The following is a 17,746-nucleotide window of genomic DNA, read 5'->3' as shown; positions in this document are numbered from 1 at the left end:
ACATTAGGTGCTGTATATCACTGTGACTGCTGTATATCTGGTATATATTATACATTAGGTGCTGTATATCTGGTATATATTATACATTAGGTGCGGTATATCACTGTGACTGCTGTATATCTGGTATATATTATACATTAGGTGCTGTATATTGCTGTGACTGCTGTATATCTGGTATATATTATACATTAGGTGCTGTATATCACTGTGATTTATATCTGGTATATATTATACATTAGGTGCTGTATATCACTGTGACTGCTGTATATCTGGTAAATATTATACATTAGGTGCTGTATATCACTGTGACTGCTGTATATCTGGTATATATTATACATTAGGTGCTGTATATCACTGTGACTGCTGTATATCTGGTATATATTATACATTAGGTGCTGTGTATCACTGTGACTGCTGTATATCTGGTATATATTATACATTAGGTGCTGTATATCACTGTGACTGCTGTATATCTGGTATATATTATACATTAGGTGCTGTATATCACTGTTACTGCTGTATATCTGGTATATATTATACATTAGGTGCTGTATATCTGGTATATATTATACATTAGGTGCTGTATATCTGGTATATATTATACATTAGGTGCTGTATATCACTGTGACTGCTGTATATCTGGTATATATTATACATTAGATGCTGTATATCACTGTGACTGCTGTATATCTGGTATATATTATACATTAGGTGCTGTATATCTGGTATATATTATACATTAGGTGCTGTATATTGCTGTGACTGCTGTATATCTGGTATATATTATACATTAGGTGCTGTATATCTGGTATATATTATACATTAGATGCTGTATATCACTGTGACTGCTGTATATCTGGTATATATTATACATTAGGTGCTGTATATCACTGTGACTGCTGTATATCTGGTATATATTATACATTAGGTGCTGTATATCACTGTGACTGCTGTATATCTGGTATATATTATACATTAGATGCTGTATATCACTGTGACTGCTGTATATCTGGTATATATTATACATTAGGTGCTGTATATCACTGTGACTGCTGTATATCTGGTATATATTATACATTAGGTGCTGTATATTGCTGTGACTGCTGTATATCTGGTATATATTATACATTAGATGCTGTATATCGCTGTGACTGCTGTATATCTGGTATATATTATACATTAGATGCTGTATATCACTGTGACTGCTGTATATCTGGTATATATTATACATTAGGTGCTGTATATCTGGTATATATTATACATTAGGTGCTGTATATCACTGTGACTGCTGTATATCTGGTATATATTATACATTAGGTGCTGTATATCTGGTATATATTATACATTAGGTGCGGTATATCACTGTGACTGCTGTATATCTGGTATATATTATACATTAGGTGCTGTATATCACTGTGACTGCTGTATATCTGGTATATATTATACATTAGGTGCTGTATATCACTGTGATTTATATCTGGTATATATTATACATTAGGTGCTGTATATCACTGTGACTGCTGTATATCTGGTAAATATTATACATTAGGTGCTGTATATCACTGTGACTGCTGTATATCTGGTATATATTATACATTAGGTGCTGTATATCACTGTGACTGCTGTATATCTGGTATATATTATACATTAGATGCTGTATATCACTGTGACTGCTGTATATCTGGTATATATTATACATTAGGTGCTGTATATCACTGTGACTGCTGTATATCTGGTATATATTATACATTAGGTGCTGTATATCACTGTGACTGCTGTATATCTGGTATATATTATACATTAGGTGCTGTGTATCACTGTGACTGCTGTATATCTGGTATATATTATACATTAGGTGCTGTATATCACTGTGACTGCTGTATATCTGGTATATATTATACATTAGGTGCTGTGTATCGCTGTGACTGCTGTATATCTGGTATATATTATACATTAGGTGCTGTATATTGCTGTGACTGCTGTATATCTGGTATATATTATACATTAGGTGCTGTATATCACTGTGACTGCTGTATATCTGGTATATATTATACATTAGGTGCTGTGTATCGCTGTGACTGCTGTATATCTGGTATATATTATACATTAGGTGCTGTATATCGCTGTGACTGCTGTATATCTGGTATATATTATACATTAGGTGCTGTATATCACTGTGACTGCTGTATATCTGGTATATATTATACATTAGGTGCTGTATATCACTGTGACTGCTGTATATCTGGTATATATTATACATTAGGTGCTGTATATCACTGTGACTGCTGTATATCTGGTATATATTATACATTAGGTGCTGTATATCGCTGTGACTGCTGTATATCTATTATATATTATACATTAGGTGCTGTATATCACTGTGACTGCTGTATATCTGGTATATATTATACATTAGGTGCTGTATATCACTGTGACTGCTGTATATCTGGTATATATTATACATTAGGTGCTGTATATCACTGTGACTGCTGTATATCTGGTATATATTATACATTAGGTGCTGTATATCTGGTATATATTATACATTAGGTGCTGTATATCACTGTGACTGCTGTATATCTGGTATATATTATACATTAGGTGCTGTATATCGCTGTGACTGCTGTATATCTGGTATATATTATACATTAGGTGCTGTATATCACTGTGACTGCTGTATATCTGGTATATATTATACATTAGGTGCTGTATATCACTGTGACTGCTGTATATCTGGTATATATTATACATTAGGTGCTGTATATCTGGTATATATTATACATTAGGTGCTGTATATCACTGTGACTGCTGTATATCTGGTATATATTATACATTAGGTACTGTATATCACTGTGACTGCTGTATATCTGGTATATATTATACATTAGGTGCTGTATATCTGGTATATATTATACATTAGGTGCTGTATATCTGGTATATATTATACATTAGGTGCTGTATATCACTGTGACTGCTGTATATCTGGTATATATTATACATTAGATGCTGTATATCGCTGTGACTGCTGTATATCTGGTATATATTATACATTAGATGCTGTATATCACTGTGACTGCTGTATATCTGGTATATATTATACATTAGGTGCTGTATATCTGGTATATATTATACATTAGGTGCTGTATATCACTGTGACTGCTGTATATCTGGTATATATTATACATTAGGTGCTGTATATCACTGTGACTGCTGTATATCTGGTATATATTATACATTAGGTGCTGTATATTGCTGTGACTGCTGTATATCTGGTATATATTATACATTAGGTGCTGTATATCTGGTATATATTATACATTAGATGCTGTATATTGCTGTGACTGCTGTATATCTGGTATATATTATACATTAGGTGCTGTATATCACTGTGACTGCTGTATATCTGGTATATATTATACATTAGGTGCTGTATATCACTGTGACTGCTGTATATCTGGTATATATTATACATTAGGTGCTGTATATCACTGTGACTGCTGTATATCTGGTATATATTATACATTAGGTGCTGTATATCTGGTATATATTATACATTAGGTGCTGTATATCTGGTATATATTATACATTAGGTGCTGTATATCTGCTATATATTATACATTAGGTGCTGTATATCTGGTATATATTATACATTAGGTGCTGTATATCTGGTATATATTATACATTAGGTGCTGTATATCACTGTGACTGCTGTATATCTGGTATATATTATACATTAGGTGCTGTATATCACTGTGACTGCTGTATATCTGGTATATATTATACATTAGATGCTGTATATCACTGTGACTGCTGTATATCTGGTATATATTATACATTAGGTGCTGTATATCTGGTATATATTATACATTAGGTGCTGTATATCTGGTATATATTATACATTAGGTGCTGTATATCACTGTGACTGCTGTATATCTGGTATATATTATACATTAGGTGCTGTATATCACTGTGACTGCTGTATATCTGGTATATATTATACATTAGGTGCTGTATATTGCTGTGACTGCTGTATATCTGGTATATATTATACATTAGGTGCTGTATATCACTGTGACCACTGTATATCTGGTATATATTATACATTAGGTGCTGTATATCACTGTGACTGCTGTATATCTGGTATATATTATACATTAGGTGCTGTATATCACTGTGACTGCTGTATATCTGGTATATATTATACATTAGGTGCTGTATATCTGGTATATATTATACATTAGGTGCTGTATATCACTGTGACTGCTGTATATCTGGTATATATTATACATTAGGTGCTGTATATCACTGTGACTGCTGTATATCTGGTATATATTATACATTAGGTGCTGTATATCACTGTGACTGCTGTATATCTGGTATATATTATACATTAGGTGCTGTATATCACTGTGACTGCTGTATATCTGGTAAATATTATACATTAGGTGCTGTATATCACTGTGACTGCTGTATATCTGGTATATATTATACATTAGGTGCTGTATATCACTGTGACTGCTGTATATCTGGTATATATTATACATTAGATGCTGTATATCACTGTGACTGCTGTATATCTGGTATATTTTATACATTAGGTGCTGTATATCACTGTGACTGCTGTATATCTGGTATATATTATACATTAGGTGCTGTATATCACTGTGACTGCTGTATATCTGGTATATATTATACATTAGGTGCTGTGTATCACTGTGACTGCTGTATATCTGGTATATATTATACATTAGGTGCTGTGTATCGCTGTGACTGCTGTATATCTGGTATATATTATACATTAGGTGCTGTATATTGCTGTGACTGCTGTATATCTGGTATATATTATACATTAGGTGCTGTATATCGCTGTGACTGCTGTATATCTGGTATATATTATACATTAGGTGCTGTGTATCGCTGTGACTGCTGTATATCTGGTATATATTATACATTAGGTGCTGTATATCACTGTGACTGCTGTATATCTGGTATATATTATACATTAGGTGCTGTATATCACTGTGACTGCTGTATATCTGGTATATATTATACATTAGGTGCTGTATATCACTGTGACTGCTGTATATCTGGTATATATTATACATTAGGTGCTGTATATCACTGTGACTGCTGTATATCTGGTATATATTATACATTAGGTGCTGTATATCTGGTATATATTATACATTAGGTGCTGTATATCACTGTGACTGCTGTATATCTGGTATATATTATACATTAGGTGCTGTATATCTGGTATATATTATACATTAGGTGCTGTATATCACTGTGACTGCTGTATATCTGGTATATATTATACATTAGGTGCTGTATATCGCTGTGACTGCTGTATATCTGGTATATATTATACATTAGGTGCTGTATATCACTGTGACTGCTGTATATCTGGTATATATTATACATTAGGTGCTGTATATCACTGTGACTGCTGTATATCTGGTATATATTATACATTAGGTGCTGTATATCTGGTATATATTATACATTAGGTGCTGTATATCACTGTGACTGCTGTATATCTGGTATATATTATACATTAGGTGCTGTATATCACTGTGACTGCTGTATATCTGGTATATATTATACATTAGGTGCTGTGTATCGCTGTGACTGCTGTATATCTGGTATATATTATACATTAGGTGCTGTATATTGCTGTGACTGCTGTATATCTGGTATATATTATACATTAGGTGCTGTATATCGCTGTGACTGCTGTATATCTGGTATATATTATACATTAGGTGCTGTGTATCGCTGTGACTGCTGTATATCTGGTATATATTATACATTAGGTGCTGTATATCACTGTGACTGCTGTATATCTGGTATATATTATACATTAGGTGCTGTATATCACTGTGACTGCTGTATATCTGGTATATATTATACATTAGGTGCTGTATATCACTGTGACTGCTGTATATCTGGTATATATTATACATTAGGTGCTGTATATCACTGTGACTGCTGTATATCTGGTATATATTATACATTAGGTGCTGTATACCTGGTATATATTATACATTAGGTGCTGTATATCACTGTGACTGCTGTATATCTGGTATATATTATACATTAGGTGCTGTATATCACTGTGACTGCTGTATATCTGGTATATATTATACATTAGGTGCTGTATATCTGGTATATATTATACATTAGGTGCTGTATATCACTGTGACTGCTGTATATCTGGTATATATTATACATTAGGTGCTGTATATCGCTGTGACTGCTGTATATCTGGTATATATTATACATTAGGTGCTGTATATCACTGTGACTGCTGTATATCTGGTATATATTATACATTAGGTGCTGTATATCACTGTGACTGCTGTATATCTGGTATATATTATACATTAGGTGCTGTATATCTGGTATATATTATACATTAGGTGCTGTATATCACTGTGACTGCTGTATATCTGGTATATATTATACATTAGGTGCTGTATATCTGGTATATATTATACATTAGGTGCTGTATATCTGGTATATATTATACATTAGGTGCTGTATATCACTGTGACTGCTGTATATCTATTATATATTATACATTAGATGCTGTATATCGCTGTGACTGCTGTATATCTGGTATATATTATACATTAGATGCTGTATATCACTGTGACTGCTGTATATCTGGTATATATTATACATTAGGTGCTGTATATCTGGTATATATTATACATTAGGTGCTGTATATCACTGTGACTGCTGTATATCTGGTATATATTATACATTAGGTGCTGTATATCACTGTGACTGCTGTATATCTGGTATATATTATACATTAGATGCTGTATATTGCTGTGACTGCTGTATATCTGGTATATATTATACATTAGGTGCTGTATATCTGGTATATATTATACATTAGATGCTGTATATTGCTGTGACTGCTGTATATCTGGTATATATTATACATTAGGTGCTGTATATCACTGTGACTGCTGTATATCTGGTATATATTATACATTAGGTGCTGTATATCACTGTGACTGCTGTATATCTGGTATATATTATACATTAGGTGCTGTATATCACTGTGACTGCTGTATATCTGGTATATATTATACATTAGGTGCTGTATATCTGGTATATATTATACATTAGGTGCTGTATATCTGGTATATATTATACATTAGGTGCTGTATATCTGCTATATATTATACATTAGGTGCTGTATATCTGGTATATATTATACATTAGGTGCTGTATATCTGGTATATATTATACATTAGGTGCTGTATATCTGGTATATATTATACATTAGGTGCTGTATATCACTGTGACTGCTGTATATCTGGTATATATTATACATTAGGTGCTGTATATCACTGTGACTGCTGTATATCTGGTATATATTATACATTAGATGCTGTATATCACTGTGACTGCTGTATATCTGGTATATATTATACATTAGGTGCTGTATATCTGGTATATATTATACATTAGGTGCTGTATATCTGGTATATATTATACATTAGGTGCTGTATATCACTGTGACTGCTGTATATCTGGTATATATTATACATTAGGTGCTGTATATCTGGTATATATTATACATTAGGTGCTGTATATCTGGTATATATTATACATTAGGTGCTGTATATCACTGTGACTGCTGTATATCTGTTATATATTATACATTAGGTGCTGTATATTGCTGTGACTGCTGTATATCTGGTATATATTATACATTAGGTGCTGTATATCACTGTGACCACTGTATATCTGGTATATATTATACATTAGGTGCTGTATATCACTGTGACTGCTGTATATCTGGTATATATTATACATTAGGTGCTGTATATCACTGTGACTGCTGTATATCTGGTATATATTATACATTAGGTGCTGTATATCTGGTATATATTATACATTAGGTGCTGTATATCACTGTGACTGCTGTATATCTGGTATATATTATACATTAGGTGCTGTATATCACTGTGACTGCTGTATATCTGGTATATATTATACATTAGGTGCTGTATATCACTGTGACTGCTGTATATCTGGTATATATTATACATTAGGTGCTGTATATCACTGTGACTGCTGTATATCTGGTATATATTATACATTAGATGCTGTATATCACTGTGACTGCTGTATATCTGGTATATATTATACATTAGGTGCTGTATATCACTGTGACTGCTGTATATCTGGTATATATTATACATTAGGTGCTGTATATCTGGTATATATTATACATTAGGTGCTGTATATCTGGTATATATTATACATTAGGTGCTGTATATCACTGTGACTGCTGTATATCTGGTATATATTATACATTAGGTGCTGTATATTGCTGTGACTGCTGTATATCTGGTATATATTATACATTAGGTGCTGTATATCTGGTATATATTATACATTAGGTGCTGTATATCACTGTGACTGCTGTATATCTGGTATATATTATACATTAGGTGCTGTATATCACTGTGACCACTGTATATCTGGTATATATTATACATTAGGTGCTGTATATCACTGTGACTGCTGTATATCTGGTATATATTATACATTAGGTGCTGTATATCTGGTATATATTATACATTAGGTGCTGTATATCTGGTATATATTATACATTAGGTGCTGTATATCTGGTATATATTATACATTAGGTGCTGTATATCACTGTGACTGCTGTATATCTGGTATATATTATACATTAGGTGCTGTATATCTGGTATATATTATACATTAGGTGCTGTATATCACTGTTACTGCTGTATATCTGGTATATATTATACATTAGGTGCTGTATATCACTGTGACTGCTGTATATCTGGTATATATTATACATTAGGTGCTGTATATCACTGTGACTGCTGTATATCTGGTATATATTATACATTAGGTGCTGTATATCACTGTGACTGCTGTATATCTGGTATATATTATACATTAGGTGCTGTATATCACTGTGACTGCTGTATATCTGGTATATATTATACATTAGGTGCTGTATATCACTGTGACTGCTGTATATCTGGTATATATTATACATAAGGTGCTGTATATCTGGTATATATTATACATTAGGTGCTGTATATCTGGTATATATTATACATTAGGCGCTGTATATTGCTGTGACTGCTGTATATCTGGTATATATTATACATTAGGTGCTGTATATCACTGTGACTGCTGTATATCTGGTATATATTATACATTAGGTGCTGTATATCACTGTGACTGCTGTATATCTGGTATATATTATACATTAGGTGCTGTATATCTGGTATATATTATACATTAGGTGCTGTATATCACTGTGACTGCTGTATATCTGGTATATATTATACATTAGGTGCTGTATATCACTGTGACTGCTGTATATCTGGTATATATTATACATTAGGTGCTGTATATCACTGTGACTGCTGTATATCTGGTATATATTATACATTAGGTGCTGTATATCACTGTGACCACTGTATATCTGGTATATATTATACATTAGAAGCTGTATATTGCTGTGACTGCTGTATATCTGGTATATATTATACATTAGGTGCTGTATATTGCTGTGACTGCTGTATATCTGGTATATATTATACATTAGGTGCTGTATATCTGGTATATATTATACATTAGATGCTGTATATCTGGTATATATTATACATTAGGTGCTGTATATCTGGTATATATTATACATTAGGTGCTGTATATCACTGTGACTGCTGTATATCTGGTATATATTATACATTAGATGCTGTATATCACTGTGACTGCTGTATATCTGGTATATATTATACATTAGGTGCTGTATATCACTGTGACTGCTGTATATCTGGTATATATTATACATTAGATGCTGTATATCACTGTGACTGCTGTATATCTGGTATATATTATACATTAGGTGCTGTATATCTGGTATATATTATACATTAGGTGCTGTATATCACTGTGACTGCTGTATATCTGGTATATATTATACATTAGGTGCTGTATATTGCTGTGACTGCTGTATATCTGGTATATATTATACATTAGGTGCTGTATATTGCTGTGACTGCTGTATATCTGGTATATATTATACAGTAGGTGCTGTATATTGCTGTGACTGCTGTATATCTGGTATATATTATACATTAGGTGCTGTATATTGCTGTGACTGCTGTATATCTGGTATATATTATACATTAGGTGCTGTATATCTGGTATATATTATACATTAGATGCTGTATATCTGGTATATATTATACATTAGGTGCTGTATATCTGGTATATATTATACATTAGGTGCTGTATATCTGGTATATATTATACATTAGGTGCTGTATATTGCTGTGACTGCTGTATATCTGGTATATATTATACATTAGGTGCTGTATATCTGGTATATATTATACATTAGGTGCTGTATATCACTGTGACTGCTGTATATCTGGTATATATTATACATTAGGTGCTGTATATCGCTGTGACTGCTGTATATCTGGTATATATTATACATTAGGTGCTGTATATCGCTGTGACTGCTGTATATCTGGTATATATTATACATTAGGTGCTGTATATCACTGTGACTGCTGTATATCTGGTATATATTATACATTAGGTGCTGTATATCGCTGTGACTGCTGTATATCTGGTATATATTATACATTAGGTGCTGTATATCACTGTGACTGCTGTATATCTGGTATATATTATACATTAGATGCTGTATATCACTGTGACTGCTGTATATCTGGTATATATTATACATTAGGTGCTGTATATCGCTGTGACTGCTGTATATCTGGTATATATTATACATTAGATGCTGTATATCACTGTGACTGCTGTATATCTGGTATATATTATACATTAGGTGCTGTATATCACTGTGACTGCTGTATATCTGGTATATATTATACATTAGGTGCTGTATATCACTGTGACTGCTGTATATCTGGTATATATTATACATTAGGTGCTGTATATTGCTGTGACTGCTGTATATCTGGTATATATTATACATTAGGTGCTGTATATTGCTGTGACTGCTGTATATCTGGTATATATTATACATTAGGTGCTGTATATCTGGTATATATTATACATTAGGTGCTGTATATCACTGTGACTGCTGTATATCTGGTATATATTATACATTAGGTGCTGTATATCACTGTGACTGCTGTATATCTGGTATATATTATACATTAGATGCTGTATATCACTGTGACTGCTGTATATCTGGTATATATTATACATTAGGTGCTGTATATCTGGTATATATTATACATTAGGTGCTGTATATCTGGTATATATTATACATTAGGTGCTGTATATCACTGTGACTGCTGTATATCTGGTATATATTATACATTAGGTGCTGTATATCACTGTGACTGCTGTATATCTGGTATATATTATACATTAGGTACTGTATAATGCTATGACCACTGTATATCTGGTATATATTATACATTAGGTGCTGTATAATGCTATGACCACTGTATATCTGGTATATATTATACATTAGGTGCTGTATATCTGGTATATATTATACATTAGGTGCTGCATATTGCTGTGACTGCTATATAACTGGTGTATGTTACACATTATATCGCTGTGACCACTGTATATGAAGTCTCTGTACTGGTTATATCCGTCCTGGCCCCAGAATACAGGGCAGAACTACATGACCTTCATCGTCCCTCTCAGGCTGGGTAATCAATAATTGCTCTGTTGCCATTAGTTATGTATTGAGGCTGTCTATTCCGCAGTAATATGATGTAATTATACACAGCCTGGTGCCCGGAGATTTAGGTCGCTTGTGATTTGCACATAAATGAATAATCAGGATACTCAGTACAGGCGTATTAGGACACATGAAGACGAGGCACATGGTAGGTGTAGTGATCTACATAATGTAATATGCCCAGGTCTCTGGGGCTTTATCACTCCCAGCGATTCAGCTCCATAAACGTCACATGACCATCTGTCAGCGCAGAATAGAACGCGATATATCTTCCATTTTCCACTTTGTATTTGTCTAATGCAAATAATGTCATATAGGAACCAAAATAATCTTTCTAACCCCCTTTGAACATGTTTGTCTCCCCGGCGCAGTGTCCAGAGGCCTCATCTCTGCTCTCCACCACTCAGCTCTCAGGACACCGAGCGCGACCAGATCATGGAGTACTATATTATCTTATCATTCACAATGCCGACACTGAAATGATGTCAGCAGCCAAAATGTTGACACCTGTATTTTATGGTAAACCACACTCTAAAGTTGGGTACAAATTTAACGATGTGTACCCAGCACGATCTCGCTAGCGACGAGACCTGTGGGGGTCCTGGCATCGGCAAGTGCATACGCACTTGCCGATGTCGGGAGCGACAGCGGGGGCCATGATGCATTCGGCAGCATGGCCCCCCGCTAACAATGTCATCCTGGGCGATGTCGCAGACTATGTACGGGAGCGCGCGTCATCGGTGACATTGAGTGTACACACTGGACGATGTTGACGACATATCATCTAGTGTGTACCGGCCATAAGCCTTACCGTAAGTGAAGCCTTTATTGACATTTGGCTGTTAACATAATGACAGCACACCGGGGGAGCTGAGAGCGGAGAACGGGGCAGATGTCGGTCGGAGACGCACTCTTCTCGCACTTTGTTGGAGGAATTGCCAAATGGCGGCTACCTTTCTCCATATTTGGTGGGGCTGTGCCCAGTCGAGAATCAGGCTGGAAGGACGCCCACAGCTGCTGGATGATCCCAACTTTCCTCCATTTCTCAGGTGAGAGTTTATGTAGGGATCACTGTGGGGAGATGTATCAAACCTTGGAGAGATATAAAGTGGAGATACATAAAATACCAACCAATATGCTCCTGTCATTTTTCAGCCAGTGACAGCTAGGAGCTGATTGATTGGTACTTTCTCTCTTCACTTTACCGATCTCCAAGGTTTGATACATCTACGCCACTTTCCCTTACAGCCAGCTCCTGATTGGACAGATAGAGCACTCGTATAACCAGATGGCTGCTGTCCGTTATCAGATTGGCCCCTGGTCTCTGCGGCTCTCAGCGGAGCTCCAAGGTACCAATGAGTACAGATATCAGCGGCATCTCCCAGCTGACCATCCTCTGCGCTTACGTTATCCCCACCCACGGCGGCTGAAATGCGCTTATTAATATCTGTGCCTCGTCATTAGGTCTCTGGCTCTCTGTGGTTTCCTCTTCTACAATCTTTATTATTTGTTATGTTCTGGGAAAGAGATCCGAACAATGAGAGAGCAGGCGGTGCATGTTATATAATGTACTGCATTAGGCAGGGCTGACACTGATACATACATATCTATCTATGGAAACGTCCCGTCAGCTCAGCGCGTTCGTGTCTCAATGTGTGGATCAGCCCCTGTTCCCTGCAGATACCTGCTCCGTGCGCTATGACAGTAAGAGACGTACAGCCGGGGACCTGTGACCTGTTCCTGGCCCAGCTCAGAGACACAATAGCCCAAGGCCGCGTCATATGTACAACATTATTCATCATCTTCTCCTTCCTCACGTATGATCGGCGCTGCAACACGCACCCTCCGGCTATCAGAGTATACGACAAGAACTATATCGATATTTTATTTCTTTATTACACAACCTTAAATAGAAGAGATTGTTGCAGTTTACGTCATGCTGTTTTGCGGTGATGCGTGTCGGTAAAGAGGATGATTTACTAACATTGCTGAAAGGACTAATACAGTGACAGCGACCAGTTAGACATTTACTTTCCACTGGGGACATTTAATCATGACTAAACCAGTGTAGAGGAGCACGCACCGTTCCTGCAGGACTGTATGGCGATATGGATGTGCTGTAGGTAGCGTGCATTGCTTTACGGCAGGTCACAGATTACAGGACAGGCATATAATAACATATAGCGAAATAACATACAGAGGAATGACTGGTACCTGTCCTATACCACTGTGATACTGTCCTATACCCCTATAGGGAGTAATGTATGTTTATAGCGACCGTTTTACTAGTAGAAATCTATAATGATGCGGTAATAATGTATAGAACATTGCAACAATACGTACCGCATCCACGCTGCGCCACAGTTTATCACGGGATTATCGCCACTGGTTAGCGCTGTTCTCCTGGTCAGTTTCCATATCAGATGGCAGCTTCCACCTCAATTAATAGAAACCTAGGGAATAAGAGAGATCGGAATTATGTTTGCCAAACATTATTTCCTATATTAAAGGGAATGTGCCGTTCTACACACAATTACAATATAATTCTGCACACGCGGAACACAGTGCCTGGTGCATCGGTCCATTCCTCAGCCCAGAGCTACTATATTAATAGTCGTTTTTTTGGAACCGCCACTGAAAGTGCTGGAACCTATCATCCAATAAGTGGAACCTGGGCAGTGCCTCGCTGGCATTACTGCTTAGTGACTTAGTCAGTGCCTTTACCCACTGAACCACTTCCTGGAACATGGGAAATCTCCTGCTGGCCATATCAATGAAGTCTGTACCCACTGAACCACTTACTAGAACTTCTGAAATCTCTCACTAGCAGTATCAATAAAGTCAGCACATTTACCCACTGAACCACTTGCCGGCTGGCCATGTGACTCTTTAAAGGCTCCTGCGCATAAGTGGTAGTCACACTGTTTTGTACCAGTACAGAGGGCCCTGACCAGTGTTACCTGTCAATGGTGCTCTATCCTACTGATCATTCTGCTCTGATAGGCGGTGATGTAGGACCAGGGATGGGTGTAGTGGTGTGATGTCCCAACACATCATCAATATACCTTGTATGGTAAGAACAAAGGCCCTCATTCAGAGCCGCTCGTAAGCGGCCGCTCGTTCGTTCTGACCGATGTTTGCACATCTGCGCATGCGTACGGATTGTAATACGCATGCGCGAACCAGTCAGTGCGGCCGAAAATCGTTTGTTCGCTATATAGCGAATGCCTGCTACTTTGAGTGACAGAAGGAGGCGTATGTGGGTGGTAACAGGGGAAGGTGCTTGAAAACGGGGAGATCCGAACGCAGGCGTGCTTAAAGGTTAAAACGGGCGTTTTAAGGGAGTGCATAATTAATCCAGCAGCGTCATTTACCACGTCACTTGTTTTTTTTTAACTCAGAACTGCTCACGAAATTGCGGTTGAAAAAACCAACCTCAAGAATAGCGAGCAGTTCATACGCTGTACGATGTACTCGATTAATCTAATAAATAGCGGACATGACGTATGGTGCGAGCGGCCAGGGGGCGTATTTTTCCAAATTTCAACCGCAAGTTTTGCTCGCTCGTTCAGACTTAGAGGCGTGAACAGACCGCAAAGTGCGAACGGTTCATTTGAATAGCCACCCCTTTTTAGAAAACGAACGACCGCAAATAGTGAGCGGCTCTGAATCAGGCCCAAAGACCACGGTCAGTGCTGCGATGATTGCAGTGTAACGGTCTTCCAATGTCTGACACTGTACAGGATTACGCAGGGCCCCCCTAAAGGAACAGGCAGATCCATTCCTAGATCAGGGATAAAGGGCCCCCGATGGCAGTATTGTGTTATACGTTCGCCCATCCCCCGCTAACTTCCGACCTCTGGATAATCCTGTATGATGGAAGAGTACCGCCGCCCCTCAGGAAAGGCGTGATGGCAATCTCTGTAGTACAGTAGTGTATGGTCACATAATGCTCCTCGGCCCCTTGCACATTAATACGTAGGATCGTTTGTGACTTCTTTCCACACTTCTGGCATCTTAAAAAATATCATTAAAATTAACGTTAAAATCCGTCAGAATTACGGCTGCGATTCACAGTTTAACGTCTTCCTTACACTGTATATTATTTAGTCATTGTTCAAAGTACCACACCCAGATAACCGGTATCTTACACTGTCTTGGCGCGGCTGGCACATTTGGGCTTCCATTACAAAAATATTAAGATTTGTAATTTTTTTAAGGTTAATCTAAATGAAAAATTACCAAAATATTTCACATTTCTGGTCTGGCCGAGGTGGAGATATCGGAACGGCGGTAATAGTATGTCTGCTGTACTACGCTACCATATGGTGATACTGGATTCTGTACTATGACACTATACATTATACTACTGTAATACTATATGCGGACTTATGCCACTATACACCACTGTGATACTGCCCTATACCACTATATACTACTGTGATATTGTTCTATACCACTATATACTGATACCTTATCCTGTCCTATACCACTGTGATACTGTCCTTTACCCCTATATACTGATACCGTATACTGTCTTATACTACTATATACTACTGTGATATTGTCCTATACCACTATACACCACGGTGATACTGCCCTATACCACTATATACTGATACCGTATACTGTCCTATAAACCACTGTGATACTGTCCTATACCACTATATACTGATACCGTATACTGTCCTATAAACCACTGTGATACTGTCCTATACCCCTATATACTGATACCGTATACTGTCCTATACACCACTGTGATACTGCCCTATACCACTATATACTACTGTGATATTGTTCTATACCACTATATAGTGATACCTTATGCTGTCCTATACGACTATATAATACTAATACATTCCTATAACACTATTTGCTATGTGATACTGTACACTGTTCTATACCACTATATACCATATGTTTTTCTATACTACTATTTACTACTGTGATATTGTCCTATACTACTATATACTATTGTAATACCTTATACTGCCCTATACCACACACAGTGATAGATAGAGAGATAGCTAAATATGAGATAGATATAAGAATTAGATATGAGAGAGAGAGATAGATCAGATAGATAGATATGAGAGAGAGATAGATAGATATGAGAGAGAGAGATAGATATGAGGTATATAGATATGAGAGAGAGAGAGAGAGAGATAGATATGAGAGAAATAGATACATAGATAGATATGGAAGAGATATAGAGAGTTATGGGAGAGAGAGATAAATAGATATGAGAGAGAGAGATAGATCAGATAGATAGATATGAGAGAGAGAGAGATAGATATGAGGTATATAGATAGATATGAGAGAGAGAGAGAGAGAGAGAGAGAGAGAGAGATAGATACATAGATAGATATGGAAGAGATATAGAGAAGTTATGGGAGAGAGAGATAGAAATGAGAGATAGATAAATAGATATGGGAGAGATGTAGATAGACCGATATGGGAGAGAGAGATAGATATGATAGATAGATAGATAGATAGATAGATAGATAGATAGATAGATAGATAGATATGGGAGAGATAGTGATAGTTATAGGAGAGATAGATATAGATAGATAGATATGGGAGAGATATAGATAGTTATGGGAGATATATAGATAGATATGAGAGAGAGAGAGAGAGATATGAGAGAAATAGATACATAGATAGATATGGAAGAGATATAGAGAGTTATGGGAGAGAGATAGATAAATAGATATGAGAGAGATGTAGATAGACAGATATGGGAGAGAGATAGATATGATAGATAGATAGATATGGGAGAGATATTGATAGTTATAGGAGAGAGAGATATAGATAGATAGATATGGGAGAGATATAGATAGTTATGGGAGAGATAGATAGATATGGGAGATATATAGATAGATATGAGAGAGATACTGTATAGATAGTTATGGGAGTGATAGATAGATAGATATGAGATAGATAAATAGATATATATGATAGATAGATATGAGATAGATAGATAGATATATGGCT

At 36.1% G+C, this 17,746-nt stretch overlaps 1 protein-coding gene across 6 annotated transcripts in view; it reads left to right on the top strand.

The window, feature by feature from the left end:
* Nucleotides 1-17,746, top strand: part of DAB2IP (DAB2 interacting protein) — a 575,200-nt gene that overhangs the window by 350,942 nt on the left and 206,512 nt on the right. The gene's annotated exons all lie outside the window — the stretch shown is intronic.

The sequence above is a fragment of the Taudactylus pleione genome, unplaced genomic scaffold (assembly GCF_031769625.1).
Source record: "Taudactylus pleione unplaced genomic scaffold, aTauple2 ptg000583l, whole genome shotgun sequence".
NCBI classification, from domain to species: Eukaryota; Metazoa; Chordata; class Amphibia; order Anura; family Myobatrachidae; genus Taudactylus; species Taudactylus pleione.
The sequence above is the reverse complement of the archived record's forward strand: the minus strand, read 5'-3'. Positions and strand labels throughout refer to the sequence as shown.